Consider the following 25,792-nt stretch of genomic DNA (forward strand, 5'->3'; position numbering starts at 1 on the left):
ATATAGGACTGGGGCGGGGGGCAGGGCAAGCATCGAAGAGTCGGAAAAGGTGAGCGAGCATCGATTTGAGCAGCCAGAAGGGGTGAGCAAGTGGCGACTGGGTGACTGGATCAGGGGCCTGGCCAGCCAGAAGTCACTACCAGTTCGGCGACCCAGGCCAAATTGTTGCTACCAGTTCTCCTGAACTGGTGCGAACCGGCTAAACACTACCACTATTTTTCTGCTTTACTTCCATACCATTGCCTTCATCTACTCTTCAACCCATTGTTGAAACAACTATAAATTGTGCTTAACTATTTAAACTTAGTACGTAGTAGTTTTGGGATGTGGAGTGGTTTGACTGATATTCTATTGGCAGCCTAGTCAGGTGTCCCTTAATTGATGGAAACAATCCAGCACCCATTAGGCACCTTATCCAATTTACTTTGGTCCGATTATTATCTCAATCTCCTGGATAGTGGATGAACCTCCTTCCTTGTAATTTTAACTTCTGTGTTCTAGGACAATCAAGAATGAGTCCACTCTGTTTTCCATGTAAGAACCCTTCAGATATTTTAAAATCTTCTGGATTATCTCAGTTGCCTCTTTGTTAGACTAAACTTACCCAAATAATTTACTTGTCCTTTATAAAGATAGGTTTCCAGATCTCTCATTCTTTAAACTTGCACAAATTTGTCACTGTGCTTTTTGAAGTGTGATGCAAGAATTTGATATTTAAAGTAGAACTGATATGTCTGGAGAGGAGTGGAATTTATTTCTGTTACCTGGCTGTTATGCACTTGTTAATGCACCCTAGAATATAATTTGCCTTTTTTGCATATCACACTCCTGGTTTATACAATATTTAACTTGTTCTTTCCAAGACACCAGTCTCCTTTACACATACATTTCAGCTAAACCATGGCCAACCTATACTTGCATTTTCATTTTTCAGCCAGGTATAGAACTCTATAATTCTTCTGGTTAAATTCCATCATATTAATTTCAAGCCTGCCTAGGTCTTGTTGAATCTTTCCTCTGTCCTCTGAAATTAGTAGCCACTGCTCCCAGATATGTCACTTGCAGACCTGGTAAGTCATTCTTTAATTTCCTCATTTAAAGTCAGACAAGGGGTTGTATTGTAATTAATAATATTTATGTATTGTAATTATTATTGCAAATGTTATTTTTTTTTATTTAACCATAATTCATCTTTCTTTAGACTGAAATGGCTTGTAGCTTTTTATAACAAAACATCAGAAGAAAAATGAAAATTAATAAACTCTGGAGTGAAAATGAAGAGTTTTTGGAGCCGGTAAGCTTGCTGTCCAGGATAATTCCTGCCCAATCCATTCCTAAGCTAAAGTAAAATGACAGTAAAAAGATGATGTAACAATAGTAAGATGCTAAAGATACCTATTGGACAAACTAAATATTTACATCTTTGCAGCAAGAACAAAACAGTTGCCTATAGAAAAAAATGATTATGCTGGAACCTCCCCCACTCCATCAAAATTCCATCTATATACCAAGGCTTTCTTTCTTTTTGCTCAAAGGACAGTGCATGTAGACAAGATAAAATGAGTCAAGTTCAAATAAAAGAAATACTCAAATACATGTATTCCTTTGGCTGCATAGGTGTGGAGAGAGAAAAACATGCAGTCAAAGGAATGCATGGACTGACTGAATCCATAAGTATTCAGAAATTACCAGCATTGGAGTTAAGTGGAATTACAAGATCACTGAAATGTATATTAAAAAATTGTAGTAGAATATATCAGTTCTGATTCTGTTCCCCTATTTTATTTCTTCTTGATCCTGTTGCCACTTTTATGCTCATCCAGCCCATTTTTCTCAGTAGCATTCATCATTCTCTGTGTAATCTTGCTTTTTGCTTAACTTTTAAGGTCAGATAATGTTCTAACCCTGCTTCATGAATGTCAGTTCTCTAAAACAGAAAGAAAAAACACTACTCTGGGTGTGAAAGTAAGCCAGTGGAATCCAGTAGACTGCAGATTTTGAATGAAACATAAACACAGCTAGCCAGGACATTTTTTTTTGGCTTTGAAAGAGAAATAGTGTCTCCATTCTTTGGTAAAGAGATTAGTTGACCAATTGATGTCTCTTGATTATGTCAACATTACCCCAAACAAGACTTTTATTGAATCAAAGGAAGTTTTCCTTTCACCACTGGTAATAACAGTTCTATAAATCAGATTATTTTCTGAATTTAGTAGTGGGATAATTCAGCATTAAGAATTTCTGATGGATTTCCTACACAAACTGCCAAAGTGCCTTAACTGTCTGAAAAAATGTTCAAGTATCAATCAACAAGTCATGTGCAAGCTTTTCCCTACATAAAAGCATCTTATATTTAAAATTCAACATGTTATTAAAAAGTCAAACTAGCATTTTAGACTTTAAGATAGCTAACTTCAACAAACTAAGAGACAGATTAGGAAAATTGAATTGAATTGAATTCTGCATTGTCATTGTATGTATATACACAGTATACATACAATGAAATTCACATAACACTCAGAGACCAGACCCAACATGCACACACATGTGACAATCCCCAAACACCCCCCTACACACCAAAATTCCCCACCCCCTAAAAACACACAAGCATCCACACAACAGACCAAGTAATACTGTCCAACAGCTCACTGATGGTGGTCCTTAAGTTCATTGTTAAGTGCAATTATAACTCTAGGATAAAAACTGTTCAGAAACATGTGGTCCGAGTTTTAATTGTTCTGTATCTTCTGCCAGAAGGCAACAGTTCACAAAGATTGTAAGCAGGATTGGAAGAGTCTCTGAGAATGTTGTGCAATTTCCTCAAACAGCAAGATGTGGAGATGTCATCCAGGGCTGGTAGCTGGAGCCCGATGATATTCTGAGCAGTTTTAATGATTCTCTGTAGAGCTTTTTTGTCCGCTACAGAGCTGCTCCCATGCCATGCAAGAATGCTGTATGTCAGGACACTCTCAATGGTGCTGTGGTAGTAGGACAGAAGTAGATGCTAAGATAGATTTATCTTCCTGAGCATTCTCAGGAAGTACATATACCCTATATCAACAGGGATAGCATCAGAATCCTGAGAATGTTAGTACTGTTTTACACTATATTAATGCAACCATATTTGGAATACTGCATCCAGTTCTGGTCACCAAAAAAGATGCCTGAGATCCTAGAAAGACTGCAGAAAAAGCAACTAAGATGTTCAGGGATCTGCAGGATAAATCATATGAGGAACAGTTAGGGGAACTAAATATGTCTAGCCTTATGAAGAGAAGAATTAGGGGTGACATGATAGCGGTCTTCCAGTATATGAAGGGCTGCCAAAGAGTGGGGGTCAACTTAATCTCCAAAACTCCTGAGGGTTGGACAAGAACCAATGGATAGAAAGTCATGAAAGAAAGTTCCAACATGGAACTAAGGAGGAATTTCCTGACAGTGAGAATGATTAACCAGTGGAACAACTTCCCTTCTAGAGTTCTGGTGCTCCATCACTGCAGGTTTTCAGAAAAATATTGGACTACCATTTGTCTGTGATGAAATAAGGTCTCCTGCTATGGGTAGAGGGTGGGACTAGAAGACTTCCAAGGTTCCGCCCAACTCTATGATTCTATGACTATTTCACAGTGCCAGTCTTTTGGGAAGAGTGAGAACAGTTTCTGCCTTATCTTCTAATCCATCAAAATTTATGGTATTGGAGATAATAAAATAATGAACATTTAGCTTCTTACTTTTTTTTTTTGTATTAAAATCTAAATGATCTTTACTTTAGGTGCTGCAAACTGAACTATGAATTAATTAACACACTCTGCCCAGTAGCTATCTTAGTATTTATAACAATGATATCTGTGCATAAATATCTGTGTATACACAGTGATTCAATCTGCAAGAGAAACCCGAGCTTTCTCAAGCCAATGTGAGCTCCCTTTTCCTTCATTTATTCAGGTTCCTTAAGATTGTGACAAAACTGTCACTCTAAATTTGCAAGAGATTATGATGCTCTCCCTAGGATGGAGAGAAGTGATATATGATATCTGCTCCCCTATTGATTGCCTCATCTTGTGGCAGAAGATGGGCAAGATGAACTTGAAATGAACATCAAGTCTCAACTCTTTGTGTGTATAATACACTATTTAATCCCGCATTTTTCAGCTGCTAGGGAATTTAATTGATCAATCATACCCCACTAATAGTTCTGTTCAAGGATGATGGCTACACAAACTCAGGATCTCATCTTGACAGGCCTTGCACAGAGAAAGATGGCAAACCAATGAAAGAAGAAGCAGGAAAGGGTAAATCTGCATCTGACTGATTTATTTGTGGGTCAATATATACAGGATTGCAGTATAAATAAACGAAAAGAAGGGTCAAATATAAGAACATGAGACTAAGGTTTAAGTAGCAAATGTATTCAGATTCTGCATCAAATAACATTCTGTGTTAGGATGCTACTGTTTTGCTCTGCCAAATTTTGCTTTGCCAAATTAAATTAATGGCAATGACTAGAACATGGATTTTTTTTTTGCTTAGAACTGATGCACAACTTCCTTTTTCAAGGCTGTAGCCACCATTCAGAAACTGACTTGAGTGTCAGGTCCCTTAGGACCTTTAGGTTTCTTGAAATAATGCCTGTTTCAAGAGTTCTGCTTTCTTGAAGAGAGAGAGGAGAGGCAAGTCCTTACATTAGGCAGGATCTGCAAAAGTGGAGAAGCTTTGCTCTATCGAGGGTACCCTATAAACCATGTCCAACTATGGCAGCAAACATGGGGAAGATAAGTGCTGGGGGGAAACTTCCAACATGACCCAAGCTGATGCAGCCTCCAGATGCTCAGCTGAGGAATTGGCTACCCTGGAAGACCCATGAAGCTGACCATTGGCGTGGGGAAGAAAGACAGCTGGGAGGGGAGAACCAAGGGAAAAACCCTCACCCATGGCAGCTGGCAGCAAGGCTGGAGGTGCGAGCTGGAAGTCCTGTCTGACCACGATGACCTGGATGAGGAGCCAGTCTTGGAAGATCACTTCAAGAAGCATGTTTTTTAATAAATATTTTTATTGTAATTTTTCTTTGTAGTACATCACATTTTCAGTCTTGCAATGACAGTGTACTAGCTGTATCCCGTCCTTTTTAAGTATATACCCTGGTTGCAGGGGTGGGATTCATTTTTTTAACAAATGGTTCTGTGGGCGTGGCTTAGTTGGTGGGTGTGGCTTGATGGTCATGGACTGGATGGGCGTGGCCAACTCAACATCACTCATGTCAAGGGGCGCTTCTCCTTGCCTGGCCTCTCATGACAGTGGGGATGCAACAACGGTCATAAGTGTGAAAAATGGTCATAAGTCACTTTTTTCAGTGCCATTATAACTTTGAATGGTCACTAAATGAACTGTTGTAAGTCAAGCATTACCTGTAGAAAAATACAAAAAGCTTCTTTGCTTGCAAAAACTGCCCTAAATATCAATCTTTAGATTAAAAGTATCTGCAAGCCGGAGTTCAGAGTTCAAATCAGGCAGGGTGCCAGAGCACCTTGAGGAATTAAAATAATTAAAATGCAGTGATAACTATCAAGCAGCCAACTCTTGCTCATAAAGTGAAACCCTTTAGCAGAGAGGTCATTTAAGCTCTCCAGAAAAAGCACACCCAAGAAAAGCAATCCTTAGATCCATTTGCACCACTTAAAAATATCAGCTGGTCTCACTCATCTCACAAGAGATCCTAAGAAAATCATCCAGATTTAAGGAAAAGTCACATGCCCCTCCCGAAAGGCAGTAAAATAAATCAGTGCCAAGCTTGCACTTTGCCTCTTGGAAGTACACCCTAAAAGGACAGTGCCAGATACCACTAAAGCAGTGAAGGAAGACCCCCCTCCCCAGAAAAAAAAGAAACCATGAGGCAGGAAAAATTCAAACACAATACGAATAATTAAATCACAACAGTAGCTGTTGCTTGTTGAAGCTGAATAGGGAAAATTATCCCAGCAATAAACACAGGATTAAACGTCACTAAGCACAGAATTAACCTTCACCAGAAACCAGTTTTAGACCAAAACTCAGAAAGGGTATGTAAACACACGTTTGAATGTCAATCTTTCTAGCCAGCCAAGAAGCCTTGCTGAATGTCACTCATCTTGGTTCCCTGTCATTAAAAGCTTCTTTCTGACAGCTCTGCTTCATTATTCAATTATTTCTTCAAAGTGCTGATTGTCCAGGGAAGTATTTCCTCCCAACAGCAGTGTAAAAATCTTAAAACAACCCTTCTCCTTTAAGAAAGTAAAGCCCCAGAAGCTCCAGAAACAGGAAGTCTAGGCATACTGGCAAGAATGTAATAAGGGTGGGAAAAAACAAAAGAAGATTGCTTCGATCTACCGGTTCTCCAAACTGCTTAGAAAGTTAACAAGGGGTTCTATAGAACCGGTCAGAACTGGTAGAATCCCACCCCTGCCTGGTTGTAACCAGTATTCTCTTAGTCATACATTTATAGTCTCTTTTAACTGCATACTGCTGTACTTCATAGTTATAGCCTTTATTTTCATACTTATACTATAACATTCTATATATTTATCTCATTCCTTTCCCTTCTTTACTTTCCTCTCTTTCCTTCTCCCTTTCCTCTTCTTCTCTCCCCTCTCCTCTACTTTCCTCTCCTTCCCTCTCTCCTGCTCCTCTCTTCCCCTCCCTTTCCCACTCTCCTTTCCCCTCTATTTCTCTCTCCTTCCTTCTCCTCCCTTTTCCTCTTCTCCTCTCCCCTCTCTCCTCTTCTCTCCTTCCCTCTCTCCTACTCCACTCTTCCCATCCATTTCCCTCTCTCCTTTCCCCTCTCTACTTCCCTCTTCTTCCGTCTCATTTCTTCTTCTTTTCCCTTGGCTTTTCTCCCTTTCTCTCCTTCACCCCTCTCCACCCCACCCCACTTCCATCTCTCCCTTCATCTCTCTATTTCCCTTTCCTTTCATCTTCTTCTTTTCCTTATTTTATATAAATTACTATTTCCCTACAAAGTACAGTGTATTTTCCAGGTATTGCCTCTTTCAAGTATACCTATAATTTTTCTTGGAATTACATTAAAAGAGAACAAACTTAATATGGACTATTTTTAGATACACAATATTGTACATCATAATTATATCCACTTACTTATGTCATTACAGTCTATATATTTATCACTCTATGTGTTTTAATTCACAATCGCATACAGTCTTCTAATACTATTGCTTGCCATGTATATTTTCATATATATCTTTATAACTGTATTTATTTCTAATTCGTTAATCCTCTTTCATTATCGAGTTTTCTACTTTTTGCACCTATTGTCTAACCACTTATATATTAAGTCCCATACTGAGTAATATTATGTTTCTCCTATATCTTTAAGTTATATTGTTAACCTATCCATTTCGGTACATTCTAATATATTTTTTATTACCATTTCATCTGTAGGTATACTTCCATTTTTCCAATTTTGTGCGTAAGTAATTCTAGCTGCTATTATTACATGTAACATTAAGTATATACTTCTTTTATTGTACTCCCCCAGTAGCATACCTACTAAGAATAGTTCTGGATTTAGGTCTATTTGTTGTGCTATCATCTCCTCTAAACACACTTTTATCTTTAACCAGTATTTTTTTGTCGATGGACAGGTCCAACACATATGATAATAGGATCCCTGTGCCTGTTTACATTTCCCGCACTCTGGAGATATATTTGGGGACATTTTTGCTAATCTTGCTGGTGGTAAATGCCATCTATAGCAGGGGTTGCCAACCTTTTGAACCTCAGGGACCACCAAACTCATAATTTTAAATCCTGTGGACCACTAATATGAATTTTGACTGATGGTGACTTGTTGACATTAGTGGGAGAGAGGGGGGGAGAAAGATCTGATCTAACATAGGAGGGCGCTGGTGGTGTCTCTCTCTCTCTCTCTCTCTCTCTCTCTCTCTCACACACACACACACACACACACACACACACACTCATACAAACACACACACAGGTCCCTCACATACCCCCACCACTTCTAAGGCAGTCACATTCCTAACCTGCTTTTCAGCTCAGTTCTCAGGGACAAAGTGAGAGAGTGGGGGGTATTCTGCGATCAGTAGGAAAATGGGGTTGGGGATTTTCCTGCAGACTTTTTTGGCATTTTCCCAGGGTCTCTGTCTGCAGAAAATTTCCTACCCCATTTTCCTACCAACCGTCTGACTGTTCTTTATTTGGCATCGCAGGATACCATCTCCGTTTTCAGGGAGAGAGAGACTTTTGGCTTCATGCAAGGAAAGCAGCAGGAGTCTTTTTTTCTCTCCCACCAAACTCTGCCAGAAATGAGTCTTTGCCGGTGCAAGCTCTTGGAGCAGGATTCCTTGCAGGGTCCCAAAGACTCATTTCTGATGGAGTTTGAGGGAGAGGAAGAAAGACTTTTGTTGCTTTCCTTGTCTGCAGCCAAAAGCAGAAGAAGAAAGAAGTGGAAAGAAGCAGCCCGGTGGCCACGGAAGTTCACCCCCTCTGCCCTTTCCCCCCTCACTACCTCGTGTTGTTCTGACGCAAGCCTTGTGTTGCCGCAGGGCATGTGGGTGGAGCAGCTTTGTTTTCTCGCACAGCCTGGATTAATTGCTTTGGGGGGTGCTCTGGGGGTGACATTTCTCTGCAGACCACCAAAATCTCGTGGCCCACCAGTGGCCCACGGCCCACCGTTTGGCAACCACTGATCTATAGAACATTTTGTACAGATTTTCTTTATATACTGCTGACATTGTTAACTTGTAATTTCTTTCCCATAATTTTTGCCAGTTATCCAGTTTTATAGTGTGCCCACATTTTTTGCCCATACTATCATAGTTTCCTTTACAGATTCTTCTTCCATTTTAAAATTCAATAAAATTTCTTCATCAGTTTTTCTTCTGTCCCTAGTAATATCTTCTCCAGTTCTTTGTGGTTCACTATAGAATCCATATAGGTCTGCATCTTTCTTATATCTCATTTGAATTTGCATATAGGACCACCAGTCCAAATCAATTCCCTGATTCTTTGGTTCCTGTTTTGTTTTTAGGTTTCCCTATTTAATATATCTTGATATCTTACTATTTTATCCAGATCTAAAATGTTAGGGTATACTAGTGCTTCCATCGTGGATAGCCAGATTGGTATTTTCATATAATGTTTCAGTTTAGTTTTTCCCCATACTAACAACAGAGCATTTCTAACATAGTGTCTTTGAAAGTAACTGTGGTTTCTTTTTCCTATACTATATAAACATATGCCATCCCAGTTGTAGGTCATGTCCTTCTATCATTAATATCCTTTTATTCTTTAAATTTATCCACTCTTTTAACCATGTAAGCACTGAAGCCTGGTAGTACAGCTCCCAGTCCAGTAGCCCAAATCCTCCCTTGTTTTTAGTGTCTTGTAACATTTTCAATTTAATTCTTGGTTTTTTGCCTTGCCAGATAAATTTTGATATCAATCTAATTTAAATCTTCAAAAAAGTTTTTCCCTATTTTTATCGGAATTACTTAAAATAAAAATATTTTTTTTGGTAGGCTATTCATTTTAATTCTTCCAATCAGTGACAATTCTTCCAATCAGCAACAGTTGTAAATTTTTCCATTTATCCAAATCTATCTTTATTTGCTGTATTAATTTGGTATAATTGTCTTTGATAGATATCTTGCTCTCAGCCAAATTCCCAAGTATTTAACTTTTTTAGTTATCTGCATGTCCATCTTTTCCATCAATTCAATTTTCTGTTTATTTGTAAGGTTCTTTGTCAGTATCTTGGTCTTTTCCTTGTTTATTTTAAGTCCTGCCACTGCACTTAACTCTTCTATTTTTTTATTAATTTGGATCCTGTTTCTAGGGGTTCCTCCAGGATAAATACTAAGTCATCCGCAAATGCTTGTACTTTATATTGTTCTTTTTAAAAAAAATCTTCAGGCCTTTTATTTCCTGGTCTTGTCTAGTCTGTCTGAATAGGACTTCCAGGGTTAATATAAATAATAGAGGGAATAGTGGACAACCTTGTCATGTGCCCTTATTTATGTTAATTTTTTCTATTATTTTTTCCGTTTACTATCACATTCGCCATTTGGTTGGAGGATATTGCTTGAATCATCTTTACAAAATTCTCTCATGTTTTTCTTCATGTTTTTCTTCATGTTTTTCAATTGTGATATCATAAACTGCCAGTTCATATTATCAAAGGCTCTTTGTGTGTCCAGGAAGATCAGTGCTAGTTGTTTTTTGGGATGGGCTTTGTAGTATTCCAGTATGCTCATGATAATCCTCATGTTATTTTTCAATTGTCTTTTCGGTAAAAAACCATTCTGGTAAGAATGTATGAATTCAATTAAAAATGTTTCTCATCTTTCTGAAAGTATGGAGGGAAATATTTTGTAGTCAACATGTAATAGTGATATTGGTCTGTAATTTTTTATCTGTTGATGGTCTGTATCTTTTTTTGGTATTAATGTAATGCATGCTTCTGTCCATGTTTTAGGGAGTTCGGCCTTTAATAACATTTCATTGTGGACGTCCAGCAGAAATGGTCCTAGTGATTCCTGCATATTTTTTATAAATTTCTGGGGGGATCCCGTCTGGTCCTGGTGTTTTATTGGTTTTTTTTTTTTTTTTTGTCTTTTAATTGCTTCCATTATTTCTGTTTTCAGTATTCTTTCACTTAGCATTACTCTCATTGTGTCTGATATTTTGTTTAGGCCAGCTTTTTCCAATTATTGTTTATTAGTATTTTCTGATATATTTTCTTGACTATACAGTTTCCTAAAGAATTCCTGGGTTATTTTCTTTTTTTCTACATTCTGATATTGAAGATTTCCCTTTTCATCTTGTAATTGATGTATCATTTTCTTTTCTTTTTCTTTTTTTAGCTTGTCCGCTAACCATCTACCTGGCTTATTTGCGTGTTCAAAAACATTTTGTTTCACCCTTTTAAGTTTTTGTGCCATATCTTCTTGCACTATTAAGTTCAATTTATGTTTTATTAAGTCCTTTTTCTTTTTTCTTTTTTTTGTGTGGGTCTTCCTGCAATTCTGTCTCTAATCTTTTAAGCTCCTCTTTTAAGCTCCTCCTTTTGCTGTTTTTTCTTTTCCTTATTTCTTTTGGCTACATATGTTATTACTAGTCCTCGCATGTATGCTTTTGCCATATCCGAGACATTTTGCAATGATGTTTCTTCTTTTCTATTTTCTTTAAAGAAGAATTTCATTTCCTTTTCCACCATTTATATAAGCTCCTTGTCTTGGCTTGATTCATTGTCCATCTCATTTTCTTCTTTTGTCCCTTCCATATCACTTTTATGGGGTTGGAATCTGCCCATATATTTGTTGCTATATCTACCTCTTGGATGTCTGTTCTCATTCCTGATGTCATCCACACAATGTCTATTCTCGATCAGGTTTGATGACCATTCAAATAGAATGTGTATTGATTTGTTTTTGAGTTCAATTCTCTCCATACATCCTGCAAGTCTAATTCTTATGTCATCTCAAAGGTTTTTGGAAGTGTTCTTCTTACTGTTTAATTTCTTATGCTGCTTCTGTAAATGTCTTTGGACAGCGCTGGCTCTTCGGCTTTGTAATGGAGATGATAAATAAACTATCTAGGCTATCACATCTCACATGAAGGGGTGGAAATGGACCCCGAAAAAGTGTGAGCAGTGATCGACTGGGCTCCACCATGCACAAGGAGGTAACTACAGAGTTTTCTGGGTTTCACCAACTTCCTTAGGCAGTTTGCCCAGATTGTTCTCCCCATCACCAACCTGCTAAAGATAAAAAGGCGGGGGGGACAGGGACAAGCCAAGCCAAGCCAAAAGTAGACTAGCATAGTGGGCAGCATTGGAGAAACTAAGGAAACTCTTTTCCGCCAAGCCGGTGTTAAAACCTCCGGACCTAGAAAAGCCTTTCATAATCCAAGCATATGCCAGTGATGTGGCAGTCAGGGCCATCCTGTTCCAGGAAAACAAACAGGGGCAATTACAGCCCTGTGCTTACACCTCAAAAAAAATAATGGACACAGAGCTGGACACGTGGTCTGGGAAAAGGAGGCTTATGCTCTCCATTGGTCCCTCCTTACTTGGTCCCATTTCCTGGAAGGGGAAAAAAATCCTATTCCAGGTATGGATGGACTACAAGAATCTGGAAGCCCTTAAAAACCCCATGGAAATTATTCTCCAAACAAGTACGATGGGCCCAGTACTTCCAGTGCTTCAACTTCACTCTTCAATACCTTCCAGGCAGAAAAAAAATTCTGGCTGATGCTCTATCCAGACTGCCACAGTACAATAGCAATAAGCCAGAGATAGTCAAATTGCTGCTCCTGGCCTCACAACTAGCCACTAGAGTAGTGATCGGAGTGCAGACAAAGGAGACCTCCCGACAGACAATACCACTACCTTACTCTTGTTTACTAAAAGAGGGCCTGCCATGGATGGGGGTGGGGGGGGTAAGCTGTACATCCCAGAAAGCCAAAGACTCAAACTCATGCAAACCTGCCATGACTCTAAGATGGCCGGTCATTTTGGTTTCATAAAAATCTTATATCTGATAAAGAGACAATTCTGGTGGTGGTCTCTTAAAAAGGACACTGAGAGTTATGTGGCCAACTGCCCTGTCTGTGAGGCAGCAAAAATGCACCAAGGGAAAATGCCTGACCTGCAACTGTTGGGTGAACCTTTAGCACCCTGGAGAGAGATCTCCATGAGCTTTATCATAAAATTGCCTGAAAGTTCAGGGAATACTGTCATTTGGGTAGTAATGGAACTGTTCTCCAAACAGGTCCACTTTTCCCCATGCCAGAAGATCCCATGGCAAAACCCTAGCAAAAATGTTCCTACGCCACACATACTGTTTGCATGCCCACCCCCAATAATCATTTCTGATAGAGGGGTCCAATTCACTTCTAAGTTCTAGAAGGTATTCCTAGCCCACCTTGGGGCCAATCAGGGCCTCAGTTCGAGTCACCATCCTCAAACGAATGAAGGGACAGAACAAACTAACTCAGTTGTAGAACAATACCTAAGATGCTTCATAAATTCCCAACAGGATGATTGGATCAACCTACTGCCCTTTGCAGAGGTGGCTTATAACAATGCAGTCTATTCTAGCACAGGGTTCACCCCTTTTAGAGTAGCCACTGGCCAAGAGTTTAACCCAATGCTAGAACTACCAGTGGAAGAACCCACCATACCATCTCTTAATGAGTGATATTGCAATTGCAAAACACGTGGCCAGTTGTGGGAAAGGCCTTAGAAGAGGCATGATTGACGTCCAAAGCATAAACAGATAAAGAAATGGGTGGAACCAAAGCCATTCAAGGTCAGAGATAGGGTGTACTTATCCACAAAATTTGTACAATCCTTACAATCCTCTAGAAACTAGGATCAAGTTTAAACTTTCCTGTTTCTGGTCTTCCTGTCACTTTGATGTACCTACTTGGGAAAGGGAGAAAGAGAGATTGGCCTGGGGCCTTCTGTCTTGTCTCAGATCTGAAGGAACTAGTAGAGTGGCACCTGAGAACAGCTTTTATCACTTTCTGAGCTTGGGTTCTCACAACTTCACACTTATGGATTGGCTTGCCTTGGACTGGACATAGTGGAGGGGTTTTCTGCAATGTTTAACCTAATGGTTCTGAGTGGGAATTTCAGATCCTGCCTGCTTTACTTGCTATCACTTTCTGTCAATCAAAGTTTCCTTTTGAAATGATGCCTGTTTCAAGAGTTCTGCTTTCTTGAAGGGAGAGGAGAGGCAAGTTCTTACATTGAGTTAATTTGTGGTAATCAGGAATAACTAATTTTGTCTCCTTCCCAAATCTTGTTCAGGAAACCTGGGGCTTTGCTGCTATCATTTAAGATATACACCCTAAAGGGTATGACTAGGGCTAAAAGCCTCAGGGTGGGGTGATAGCAGTGTCTTTATAGTCAGATATCCAATAGCAAAGCAGGGAGTTGGGGCTATATAGTGTACATTTGTGTATTATTTCTATATAATAAATCATAGTATTGAGATACACATCTGTCAATAAAACCCATTTGATTGGGAAGAGGAGCACTGCTTAAAAAGACAAAAGGCAAGATGCTAATATACAGCGATATGCAACATATAGAGTATTATTGACACTGTGAAAAGTCAACGTGAGTATAAAGAACAGTTCAGTGATATTGGTAGATTAAAAAATAGAGAAATTGAAAGAATAATATATACAGAAGAAACTCTTTGTCATTGTGTTGGCAATGGCAATAGAGTGGCCACTATTTTTGTTTCTGTGACAATGGTGTTAGTGTGTGTAAGTAAATGATAAACTAAGAAAAAGAAAGAAGTTGATAAAAATATACAATAAATCAGTTCAATTATTTAATAAAACTCATGCAAGAGATTTTGAACAATAGGGGTTTGATTTGCAGATATGTCTGTCTGCCCATGTTGCTGGTATTAAAGTAGAAAGCAAGCAAATTCTATGACTCACTGGAAAGAGCAAAGATTTGTTCATGCAAACATGGATTACTAAATTACCACATTTACTAATTCATGAAACCAAGCTATCAACTAATCATGCTGGTTTGGAAAGCATGTTGAACCATAAAATAGTTAATTCTATCTTAGACCAGCATGTTTCAAGAACCAACTAAAGTCTTCACTAAGGCAATCTACCTAGAATGAATCTTCTAAGTTGTCATCCACTTTTGGGGGGGAATATAAGGGTGCCCTTTATTTCAGTGATCACATATTCAAAGCATCTTCTATTTTTGAAATTGTCTCACTGATATTTTTTATTCTGAGCTTCCAGTCTGCCTCGGTTCCTGCCTTCTTTCTTTTGCCCTCTTCTCCTTGGATACGTTCCTGTGTGTGTCCCCCCAAGCAATGGGAGCCAGTCACCTTTTTTTCACAACATCTCCCTCAGGGAGCTTTCACATCACTGTCAGTTGTTGTTGTTTCAAACTCACTTGTTCTTGTTGTACAGAGGCAAATGGAGTCATTAATTACCTTCTATCGGCTGGGCTGAGTTTAGAAAACAATCAATATGTTGTGCTTGTCATTCACAATAGCTCCTCCAGCTTGCCTAGATACTGTAGGCTATTGTACCCCCTGTAGCCTCAGCACACCTTAGGCCAAGCAAGAGGTTAAACAATTCTAGCCATGCAAACTCCAGGCCACTTGCAAATTGAGCTTAGGAAAAAGATATTTGTCCCCAATATCTCAAAAGTTTTCCCAAAAAGAATCTGCAAGAAACACCAGTGCATAACATTGCTTTCTCAGATTATGTGGGACACAGTGTATAGCAAGTCAAATGACAAATAAGTGTTTTACCTTGGGCCTTAAAAATGAGCTTCATCATGTTGGGGTCATATAACATTCTAGCTAAATATATATATGGCTTAGTACACAGTGTAAACTCAAGCTTGACTGGTGTAAGTTACTTGAAGTCAGGCAGTATATATAACAATTAATGCAGAATCAAGATGGAAAAGAAACATTGATATGCTCAGTTAAATTAAACTACAGAAATTACTGCTGAATACTGTATGAGTTTGTTCAGATGTTTTCAGTATATTTTAACAAAAAAAAACCCTTGCCATATAAAATTAAGGACTGATATTAATCAAAAATAGCAGACTGGTTATCTTTGCACTAGCAAAGGTATAAAAGTTACAATTACAAAAGAAGATGAGCTAATTCAATGCAACCATTATTGACCTTATTTACCATTTGTGTGTTTGGATTATTCCTAGGCAAGGGCATATTGTTAGTAATTTTTAATTGGGAAATATGTCCCATGATGAATTTATAACAACCCAATAACAGTGAAAGTTAAGTCCAGGAGGACTAGTGTGGGACGTAAGGCTTTATGACCTGAAGTCACTGTGTCAACCAGCCAATAGGAATGATAGAATTCCTGTTCATTTTGAAGTACACTCCCATATTTGTTTTTAAAATGCATTATTTGTCATTATAAGAATAAATATTACAGTTAGCAAAATAACTACATATGTAACAAATATGTCTGTAAGCACATTAGCATCTATATATCAGATAATGGATTGATTAGGTCACAAAGTAATATAAAGATTAGTGAGCAAATGTCTATAATTAGCTGATATTAATATAAGGTTACTTACATAAATTTAGTGTAGCTTAGTAATTATAGCCTCTGACCCATAATTGATAGATATTATTAGTGGAATTAGGCTAATTATGGAGGGTTTTTGTATGGCTGCTATTATGCTTCTTAGATTTCATTTGGTATTCTGCTACCTTGAAATCAGGATAGTTAAAATTAAGAACAGAAATGCTATTATTATTATTATTATTATTATTATTATTATTATTATTATTATTATTATTATTATTATTATTATTTCATCTTTATTATTTCATTCACAGCCTTTGGGGCTAGTTGGTAGCTTAACAGCTCGAGTCCTAACCAAGGACCTAGGAACTGTTAAGGTAGCGTTGGAGGATATAAGCTGTTCCAAGTAGGGTGGTTTTTTGTAGAATCAGGGTATTCTAGTCTGATAAATTCAGAATTTCCAAATAACAAGGTAGCCCTTTAGGTATTGCTCCAAGGGCTCCAGTTACAATTGGGACAACACACGATTTCTTTTTCCAAAGTTGCTAAACTTCAATTTGTAAGTCCTGATACTTCGTGATTTTTTTCTTGCTGTGTGTCTTCAATTCATGCATCACCAGGTATTGCAATGTCAATGAACCAAACCTTTTTCTTTTCAACTATTATTATGTGTTGTGGGCCAAGTGCCTGTCAGTCTGAATTCTTGACTTTTTCATTTTCCAGAACCTTCTCAACTTGATGTTCCCCGTAGTTGTTACTATACCCAAATCCAAACTTTTGGCATAGTTTCTAGTGAATGATGTTAGAAACTCAGTTATGGCGTTCTAGGTAGTCAGTTTGTGAAATGTTGCTATTATTATTATTATTATTATTATTATTATTATTATTATTATTATTATTATTATTATTATTATTATTATTCATTTATGTTTGCATTGAAACTGATACATATTTTGAAAATGGTGTTATTTTCATAGAAATTTTACCTAAACTGATCAACTAATGATTGCTCTCTAGGATCTCCTGTTATGATTGTAGTGGTTTTATTTTTTCCAATTTCCACCAATGGCTTACAAGTATATGTTTTTATTAATGTGTTGGAATGAAATACTTCCTCTTTTTTTTTTTTTTTTGAAAATTTTATTTGGGTTTTCACAAAAACAAAATACAAATAAAACATCTTTTTTGAAAATAGCATGGTCCCAGGTTATCACTTCTTCATACAGACACAAAACTCAATTTCATGCTCATTTTTATATTATATTCCATATCTTATTACCATTTTATATTTTCTACATAGTTTTTCCCCTCTTTTAATTTTCTCAACTTTGTTTTAATTATCTCATCTCAATTCAAATCATTATATTTATACTTTTGTCTGTCCTGTTTCAATTTCACATTACCTTTTCTCATTAAACAAAATTTCTCCTGTAGTTACTGATTAGAGTATGACACCTTTATATCCTTTAATTTTATCCATTCAAACTCTTATTTAAGCTTCAATGTATACCTTTAAGATTATAGCATTCAATATAATACATAACTTCAAATCGAGTTCTGCTTGGCACATTCTTAAAATAGAGACTATATTCTTAAAAAAGAAAAAATTATATATATATATAATGTATGTATATATGTATGTATGTCAATAAAACACACATTCCATTCCAATTCAATTCTATCATTAATATGCATTAAAATCTTAACATCTTTAACATTTCTTTTCAATTAGATATCATACTTCCTTAGGAACACTTATAAACTTTCCATAGTTAATTCTTTTTTTCCATATTTCTCACTTATATTTTTATAAATCATTACTAATAATTAAAAATGTTCCCTTTTAATTCTCTCAATCATTTTAATTCATTTATTTATTAACAATCATCCCACTACATTACAGTAAATATTTTATCCATCATCATATTTTCTAAAATTATTTCTATTTGTAATATAACAATGCTATCTTATATACCTTTGCAGAATCCCTTTTGCAATTAAATTTTCACCCATTATCTCTAAACAAGCTTATGGTTAAAATCCTTATATCTTTTCTCTGTTTCTCCATTTCTTGTTTCTGTTTTTTACAACTTCTTTTCCTTGCCTTCTTCCCCCTCTTCTTCTCCCTCCCCCTTTTTACCCCCTCGTCTCTCTACTTCTAACTCTCTCATCTGTAATCCCCTCTTCTGTTGCTTTCTAGTATTATACTTATCTTTCAAATTGTTCTTCTTTTTGGTTGGTTTTTCTAATCTTAAACCTTTCACTCTCTTTCCCCCTTTTCTTCCCCCCACTTAAAATTATTTGATCATTAAAGATGGCTTCTTCTTTGTCCCAATCTTCTTGTTCTGCAAGCGTTTCTTGTTGCTTCTCATAGTTCCAGATCTCCATTTCTAGGAATTGAAACAGAAGCCAAAAGAACTTCTCCCTTCTTGTGCATCTTCTTTCCATTTTTTAAGTTCCATTTTCAGTTCTTCTAAGAGTGATACCATTTTAAAAACTTTTAAACAACCACCCGGTTAATTTTAGTCATCTAGATGCAAAAACCAAAAATCTCCAAATAATCCAAATAATCCAAGGCTGTTTCTACTTGCTTCTTTTTTCCACTTTCTCTTCCTGGGGTTCTATTATTTTGTTACCAAGTTTCAATTAAAATGTATCTTTGAGGAATCTTGTTAAAATTTAACTGTAAGTTCCTTTTAATTACAGTTCCATTCCTTAATTCCAGGCAGTCTCCTCCATTTTTCCAGATCCTGCCCTTTTATTCTTTTTCTTTCTCCTTTCCTGCTTTTAAAATTTTTTAAATGTCCAGAAATCTTTATTATCCCTTTGACTTTTATTTTCAGCTTAGATGCCTATTAATGTCAAAGTGGATTTTTTTTTCAATTTCTTGCTTAAGTCTCTTAGCAATCAGTATAAGGAAGGGAAGAAAAAAAACCTAATCCTTTCCCTTCTCACTCTCCTTTGCAGCTTCAAAATCTTCTTTGGGAACAATGTTGTTAAGTTTAAATTCCAGGGTACCTTATTTGTTGCTTTTGCTGTTTGACCCGGTCAACCAAAATTTTCTCTTCTTATCTTCCTCCTGCACATTCTTTTCCGGTCGAGTTCTTCTTTGAGGTGGCCATTTCTGACCACCGCTACAACCGCCTTTGGGAAAGGGAGGAATGGCCAGCTGGGGAGGAGAGATGCAGCTCTCCTCAACCCTGCAGGCAGTTTCCTCCTCTTCACCACCTCTACGAGGTGGCTTAGCCCCAAAACCAGCCGGCTCGGGGCGCTCCAGCGGCGAGCACGGATCGAAGCCTCGGAGAGACAAGGTTTTGGCCTGACGCCGAAGAAGCTCAAACCGGAAGTTCGCCGGAATGAAATACTTCTATGTAATCATTGTGAGTCCAATTTAAAAGCTATTGTGTGGTATGCTTAAAATCTTAGCAACTTCTTTGTTTAATTATAGTAAAAATTAGTTGCTTTTCTATCATTGAAGACGATAACCTAATAATTTGGTAATGAAATGTCTGCACAAAAACAACCAAGCTCAGAGAGCATCAAGAACTCCCCCCTCCCCCACAAAAAAGTTAAGTTGGGGAAAAAAATTGATTTAAGCTTTTTCTGGCATAAAGAAACCCTGACAGTTTGAAACAATTCTATTTAAAAATGACTGGTAACACATGTTTTGGTTCCACATTTTTAAAAGGTAGATTTGACTAAGAAATCATTACCTTTCATCAACTGTTAAATAATTATATTTTAAACTTTTGAGATTGTATAAAAGAAATAGTTTACATAAAGAGCTGAATAGCAGTATATACATTTAAAACACAATAAGAAAAGTAACTAAAAATAACAGAATATTTTAAAAATTAAATTAAAATATTTTTAAAATAACTATTGTTTGACCTCAATGGCCTCCTCACCTCTGAAATTCAGTGAGTGTGATAGAGAAGGACTTTACCCAAAAAAAAAAAAAAAAATAGAATATTCTGTAATTTTACCCAATCAACATTTCAGAAATATTAAATATGTTTCTTGCAACAACAAAAATCTCATTTAGTTCAGCAAAAAAAGAATCTCTTTAGGGTCTGTGGCCCTTCAAATAATGTTTAAATAAAGTTGGCTTTCATCCTTCCCATGCGTGCTCTCTCTCTCCCTCCCTCCCTTCCTCTCCTTCCCTCCCCTCTCCCCTCTCTCTCTCATAAATTTGAAGAAACATTAGTGCTTAATTTATAGTTGTTCATGTGTTATTATTTGTTGGTTAGATATTAGCATTCAAAGGAAACAGAAGCACCAGGAAGAATCCAGTTGATGGAGTATTCACAATTTCTGAAGGCAAGTTTTAAGAAGAGAGCAGACAACCACTTGTCTGAGATGGTATATGGTCTTCTGCTTGAGCAGGATATTGGACTAGACTTCCAAGATCCCTTCCAACTGGTGGTGGGATTCAAAAAACTTTTTCTACCAGTTCTGTACTACTAGCTTGGTGGGCATGGCAGGGGAAGGATATGTAAAATCTCCAGTCAGAGGTGGTGTTTGCCAGTTCTATGAACTACTCAAAATTTCCACTACCGGTTCTCCAGAACTGGTCAGAACCTGCTGAATACCACCTCTGCTTCCAACTCTATTATTATGTTAACCAGTTATTGACAGGAAATGCTTTGAAATGATGTCCACTGAATTCTACAGAGTCAGGAGTGACTAAATAATTGAACAGCAACAGTCTTATTAGGCACCAAAAGGATTATAAATGAAATTGCTATTTTTTTTCACTATAGAAGATAGCAGCTTTCAAACTGTCATCTTCCTCTTGTTAACTGAAGTGGTCCAATTCATGTTACTCAAAAACTCAGATTGACAATTTGTGAGGTATTGCAATCTTCCTTTCCCAATCAGAAGAAAATAACTCTCTTTTTAATTCTCTAATGACAATACTTCCTAAGAAAATTGCTGTTCTGTAAACCATTGTCAATGACTGTATATATATAAAACTAATTTTGACAAATCCAGAATCTACAGCTAAAAGTAAGCAATCTCTATGCTGATTCTGGGGGAAGAAATAGCTAACTGAAGACAACTCTGTTGAAAGTGCAGCCAATGACTGGTGGAATGAACAGCCAACTAATCAATCGTCTCTTTTTGATTGAGAGCATTTGAGATAACTCACATATGCTCCGTACACTCAAGGAGATCACAAGACAGTAGTCTCTGGGGGAGGGGATGTAGAGCTTTAGGATATGAAGGAATAGCCATCTTTTTACTCAATCCATCATTATTATCTTTAAAAGGACACTGGGTTTGCATACTTTCTTTTCTAATCAGAAAAAAGTGTCCACAGAGCTAAGGAGTGGAAGAATTACCAAACTGAACCATCAGGAAAGAGTAAAGAAATACAATAAGCTTCTCTCAGAAAGAAATTGAAGGAACATTTATCATCTAAGACTCACAACATCTGTACAGAGAAGTTGAAACAATGTGAGCAGGATGTCATAAACAAAGGACTGGAGAAGATGACTGAGAAATATCTGGGTAGTACATGTAGAGTGTACAGTCTGGCACAAACGTGCAGACCATTTTCATATATAAAAGATCTGATTGAATTACAAATAACAAATGGTTTAGATTTGGGAACAGGGTTGCATTCATGTAAAACTGCAGTTGCAATAGTAGATTTCATTGTAAAAGACATCAGGAAACATTTATTTAGCAAAATTATTGAGAAAACTCGCAAAATCTGTTTGATAATTGACGAAGCCTCAACAATATTTTCCAAACCAGTTCTTATACTGTACTTAAAAGTTGAGGATCCAGTTTTCTCACCAACAATTTTCCTTGAACTAGTAGAATTAGATAAACAAGATGTAGAGACGATATGTTGTTAAGTTATAGAAAGTTTGAATAAAGTTGGGTTTAATAGGAACTATCTGGAGAAACATTTAATTGGATTTTGCTCTGATGGAGCCAGTGTTATGCTTGGGAGAAAATTTGGGGTAAGCACTAGGATAGCCAAAGAGTTTCCAAATATTATAATATGGCACTGTTTAAACCCTCATCTGCAACTTGTTTTAGATGATTCTATTAGGGAAATAAAGCAAATCACTCATTTTCAAACTTTTATTGATAAAATATATTCTATTGTCCATCAATCAAATAAGAACCTAATTGAACTTAACAAAATTTCCGAACAACTTGAGATTGAAATTATAAAAATTGGTAGAGTTTTTGGACTAAAATGGGCTGCCTGTAGTTTAAGATCAACCCTAGCTGTGGGGTGGGTTATCCAGTGCTACACCAGTTTTTCTGTTCAAATAAAAAATACTCTGATATGGCTGCCCATCTTGAAAACATATATTTTCTCACTGATTTGGCCTTGATGATTGATGTCCTAACTGAAATATCTCTTCTTTCTAATGGATTGCAAATGAGAAACATTATAATGGTTGAAAAACTTGTGATAAGATCAATTAGATCATTTGAAATGCTTATAGAGGAAAAGGGTGCATATCAGAGGTAGTATTCAGCCAGTTCGCACCGGTTCTGGCAACCCAGTAGCAAGAATTTGGTGTGAGTCATGGAACCGATAGCGACTTATGGCTGGCCATGCCCTCGAACCAGTTCCCTGGTCACCGGTCGCTCAGTTGCTCCACCCACCCGATGCTCACTCGCACAGCTCGCCCAATGCTCGCTTGTGCCTCTCGCCCTGCCCAGTCACTCCTCCCCTCCTATGAGGCATGCTGGGTCCTCGTGGCTTGCCATTCTAGCCTTCCGACATGGTGCCTGCGTTTCAGCTGAGCAGCCCTGATCTGCCTGCTGCTCACAGGTAAGCCTGCTAGTCACATTAGCACCCCCATTCCCGGATCTTGGCACCCCCCACTGTTCACGGGCTCAGCTGGCAACCAGGGAGCATGATGCTATGCTGCCTGCATTGCCCCTTCCTCTCCCGCCTGTCAACTTGTGCGCTTTGGGCAAGTGCAGGCAGCCACTGTGAGAATGCTGTGATCAAGCCCTAATGTTGATGGCAGGGAAGGAAGATCCACACCGGGTTTGCTGTGATCAGCCAAAGGGCTGCCTGGGGGCGGGCATGATGAGGCAAGACTGCCTTTCAGGCCCAGCTTCAGCTTCCGTGGGGCCTTCCATGTGGGAGGCCTGAGAGAAAATGCCTCTCCCGAGGGTCGTCTGCTTGCCCATCTGCCAGCCTGGAAGCGGCATGTCCCCTTGTCATGGGCTGATGCCGGACCCAAGGCAGGGTGGTGGTCGAGCAGACGGCAGTCCAGAGCAGGGCCCAAAAGGCAGTCAAGCCTCGCTAGTACAGATCTTCCTTCCCCACCATCAGCCATACCACCATCAGCCCATGGACCTCTTTTAACCTCCTTTTTTTGTGGTGCCTAATGGTGGGATAGGTAGAAGTTGAACAAATGAAGCTCCGCCCCCAACAACTGCCTAAATGCTTGTTCAGCGAGGGAGGGGTGATTGCTCTGGGCAATACAGGCAGAGTAGCCTCGTGCTTCCTGGTCCCCGCGCCTCCCGGCAGGTGAGCCTCAAAAGCTGTTGGAGATTCCAGGCAGGGGATGAGATGTGGGCTGGCAGGGAGCCGAGTGGCAACAGCTCTGACCTTGCTGGCTTGCCTTTCCCTCTGCCACCAGCTGCAGGAGCAAGGTAACATTTCAGGCAGTCAGGAAAGCCAAACCACTCCCTAGCCCAGAGCTACCAGCAGGGGAGGAGGAGGGGGTACGACACTGCAGCAGATGCATCACTTGAAGTTCTCAGCCTTTTCCTTTTCCCAAAAGTGGGAGGGGAGGAAGTTTTTGGAAGTCTCAAAGGGGCGGCCCCTTTGTTGGACCCGGAAGCCTTGCCTGTCAGCTTTTCTAGACAACGTGGGACAGGATACTGGCCAGGAAGAACCCTCATAAGGAGCAACACTGCTGGGTGCTTGAAAGTTTGTGTGTGTGTGTGTGTGTGTGTGTGTGTGTGTGTGTGTGTGTGTGTGTTTGTTTCAAGTGGGTCTCCTCTCCTAGCTTTAGAAGGAGAGAGGGGAAGGGAATGATAGAAAGGGAGAGAGAAAGAGAAAGAGAGGGAAAGAGAGAGAAAGAGTAAGAGAGATGGGAAGAGAGAGAGAGGGAAAGAGAAAGAGAGAGGGAAAGAGGAAGAGAGAGAAAGAGAGAAAGAAAGAGAAAGAGAAGGAAGAGATAAGAAAGAAAAGAAAGAAAAAGGGGAAAGAAAGAAAAAGGGAGAAAGAAAGAGAAAGGGATAGACAAAGATGGGATGGAAAGAAGGGAGAGAAAGAAAGAGAGAGCAGGAAGGAAGGCGGGAGGAGAGGGGAAAAAAGGAGAGGGAGGAAGGACACAAACCCTAGCTTCAGAAGACTCTTTGAAATAGAACAGGAATCTAGGGCTAGAAGGGATCTTCTTCTAGTCCAAGAGTTTTCAAAGTTTGTAAGTTTAAGACTTGTAGACTTCAACTCCCAGAATTCCTGAGCTAACATGACTGGAGGAGGAATTCTGGGAGTTGAAGTTCACAAGTCTTAAAGCTGTCAAGTTTGAAGATCCCTGCTCCAGCAGGAGATCCTTACAGAATCATAGAACAGCAGGGTTAGAAGGAACATTGGAGGCCATCTAATCCAACCCTCTGCTCCAGCAGGAGACTTTATATCATCTGGAATCTGGATTATTTTGGTGCTGAAGGGGACATTAATAAATAAAGAAATATAGTAAAATATATTATAGCATTAAGTAGAGAGCTACTCTATAGGCATTTGTTATCTCGCTGTTGTAAAAAAGATTTCCTTAACCTTTTACTTGTTGTAAAACAATTATAAACATATGCCTGCAATCAGTTACACCCCTCTCCTATTAAGACACATGATTGTCCCATATAAATCAATCTGAATTCATCTGTTATCCTGGATTGATATATTTCACCCCATGGGAATGAAGTGTACCTCTCTGGGAATGTAAAAACCTCCATTCCACACCTTTGAAGTGTGCTGTTAATAGCCTCCTTAAGTGGTCAATTGTGATCAATTAAGATGGACAATAGGAGAAGAGATAGGGAGACATTTGTCTTTGGCAGGAAAGATGCAAATCTAAGTTAGAGAGTTTTACATTGCAGTTACTCCACTTCTAAGAATCTTAAAGGTACAAGGCATTTTTCTGTATTTTGTAGAATTTTCCTCCCATGTCTCTTGTGATGTGCTAGGATCTTCTTCCCAGATCTTTAACTTTAATCAAAGAATAAAAGTCTGCTTTCTTTGATTCATTTTTGGCTTACGAGTACTGCCAGACCTTACAGTGCCTCTAACAGAGGAAAATTGGCAGAGGAGTTTATTAGGACAAGGCTGCCATGCAGAGGAAGCAGAGATAGTCTTTCACTTATGACCACAATTGAGCCCAAAATTTTGGTTGCTAAGCAAGAGCATTGTTAAGTGAGTTTCACCATATTTTACTCAATCCATGACATCTCCTGGATCTAATGGTCATATGCAGACCAGGGAAGTAAATCTGAAGGCGTGTGTAATGTTCCAATATACAGAAGTTATAGTTAAATGTGTGGCAGAAAGTGGACTATTGGTGTGTTTTTCCAAACGCAGTGAGGTTGAATGTATATAGTTTTAGAAGAGCTCTGTGTGTGGTTGTGTGTGTGTGCATGTGTACACACAGTATATATAGTAGATAGTGTATCTTTTTGTGTGCCTATACACACACTATACCATGTAATATTTATGTACACATATGGC

The 25,792-nt window shown here is 38.3% G+C and overlaps 1 protein-coding gene, 1 long non-coding RNA gene and 1 pseudogene across 4 annotated transcripts in view; 2 read left to right on the top strand and 1 right to left on the bottom strand.

Annotated features, from left to right (window-relative positions):
• The window catches only part of PAX2 (paired box 2), a 233,228-nt gene that overhangs the window by 53,243 nt on the left and 154,193 nt on the right, over positions 1 to 25,792 (bottom strand). The gene's annotated exons all lie outside the window — the stretch shown is intronic.
• LOC148130809 (E3 SUMO-protein ligase KIAA1586 pseudogene) lies at positions 19,970 to 23,209 on the top strand (annotated as a pseudogene).
• LOC148130810 (uncharacterized) lies at positions 23,832 to 24,131 on the top strand. Its single transcript, XR_015749332.1, has 2 exons — positions 23,832 to 24,023; positions 24,058 to 24,131. It is a non-coding gene; the product is annotated as an uncharacterized LOC148130810 (long non-coding RNA).

Source organism: Notechis scutatus, chromosome 4 (assembly GCF_049901735.1).
Source record: "Notechis scutatus isolate UNSWTSFEM ecotype Mainland chromosome 4, rNotScu1.2, whole genome shotgun sequence".
NCBI classification, from domain to species: domain Eukaryota; kingdom Metazoa; phylum Chordata; class Lepidosauria; order Squamata; family Elapidae; genus Notechis; species Notechis scutatus.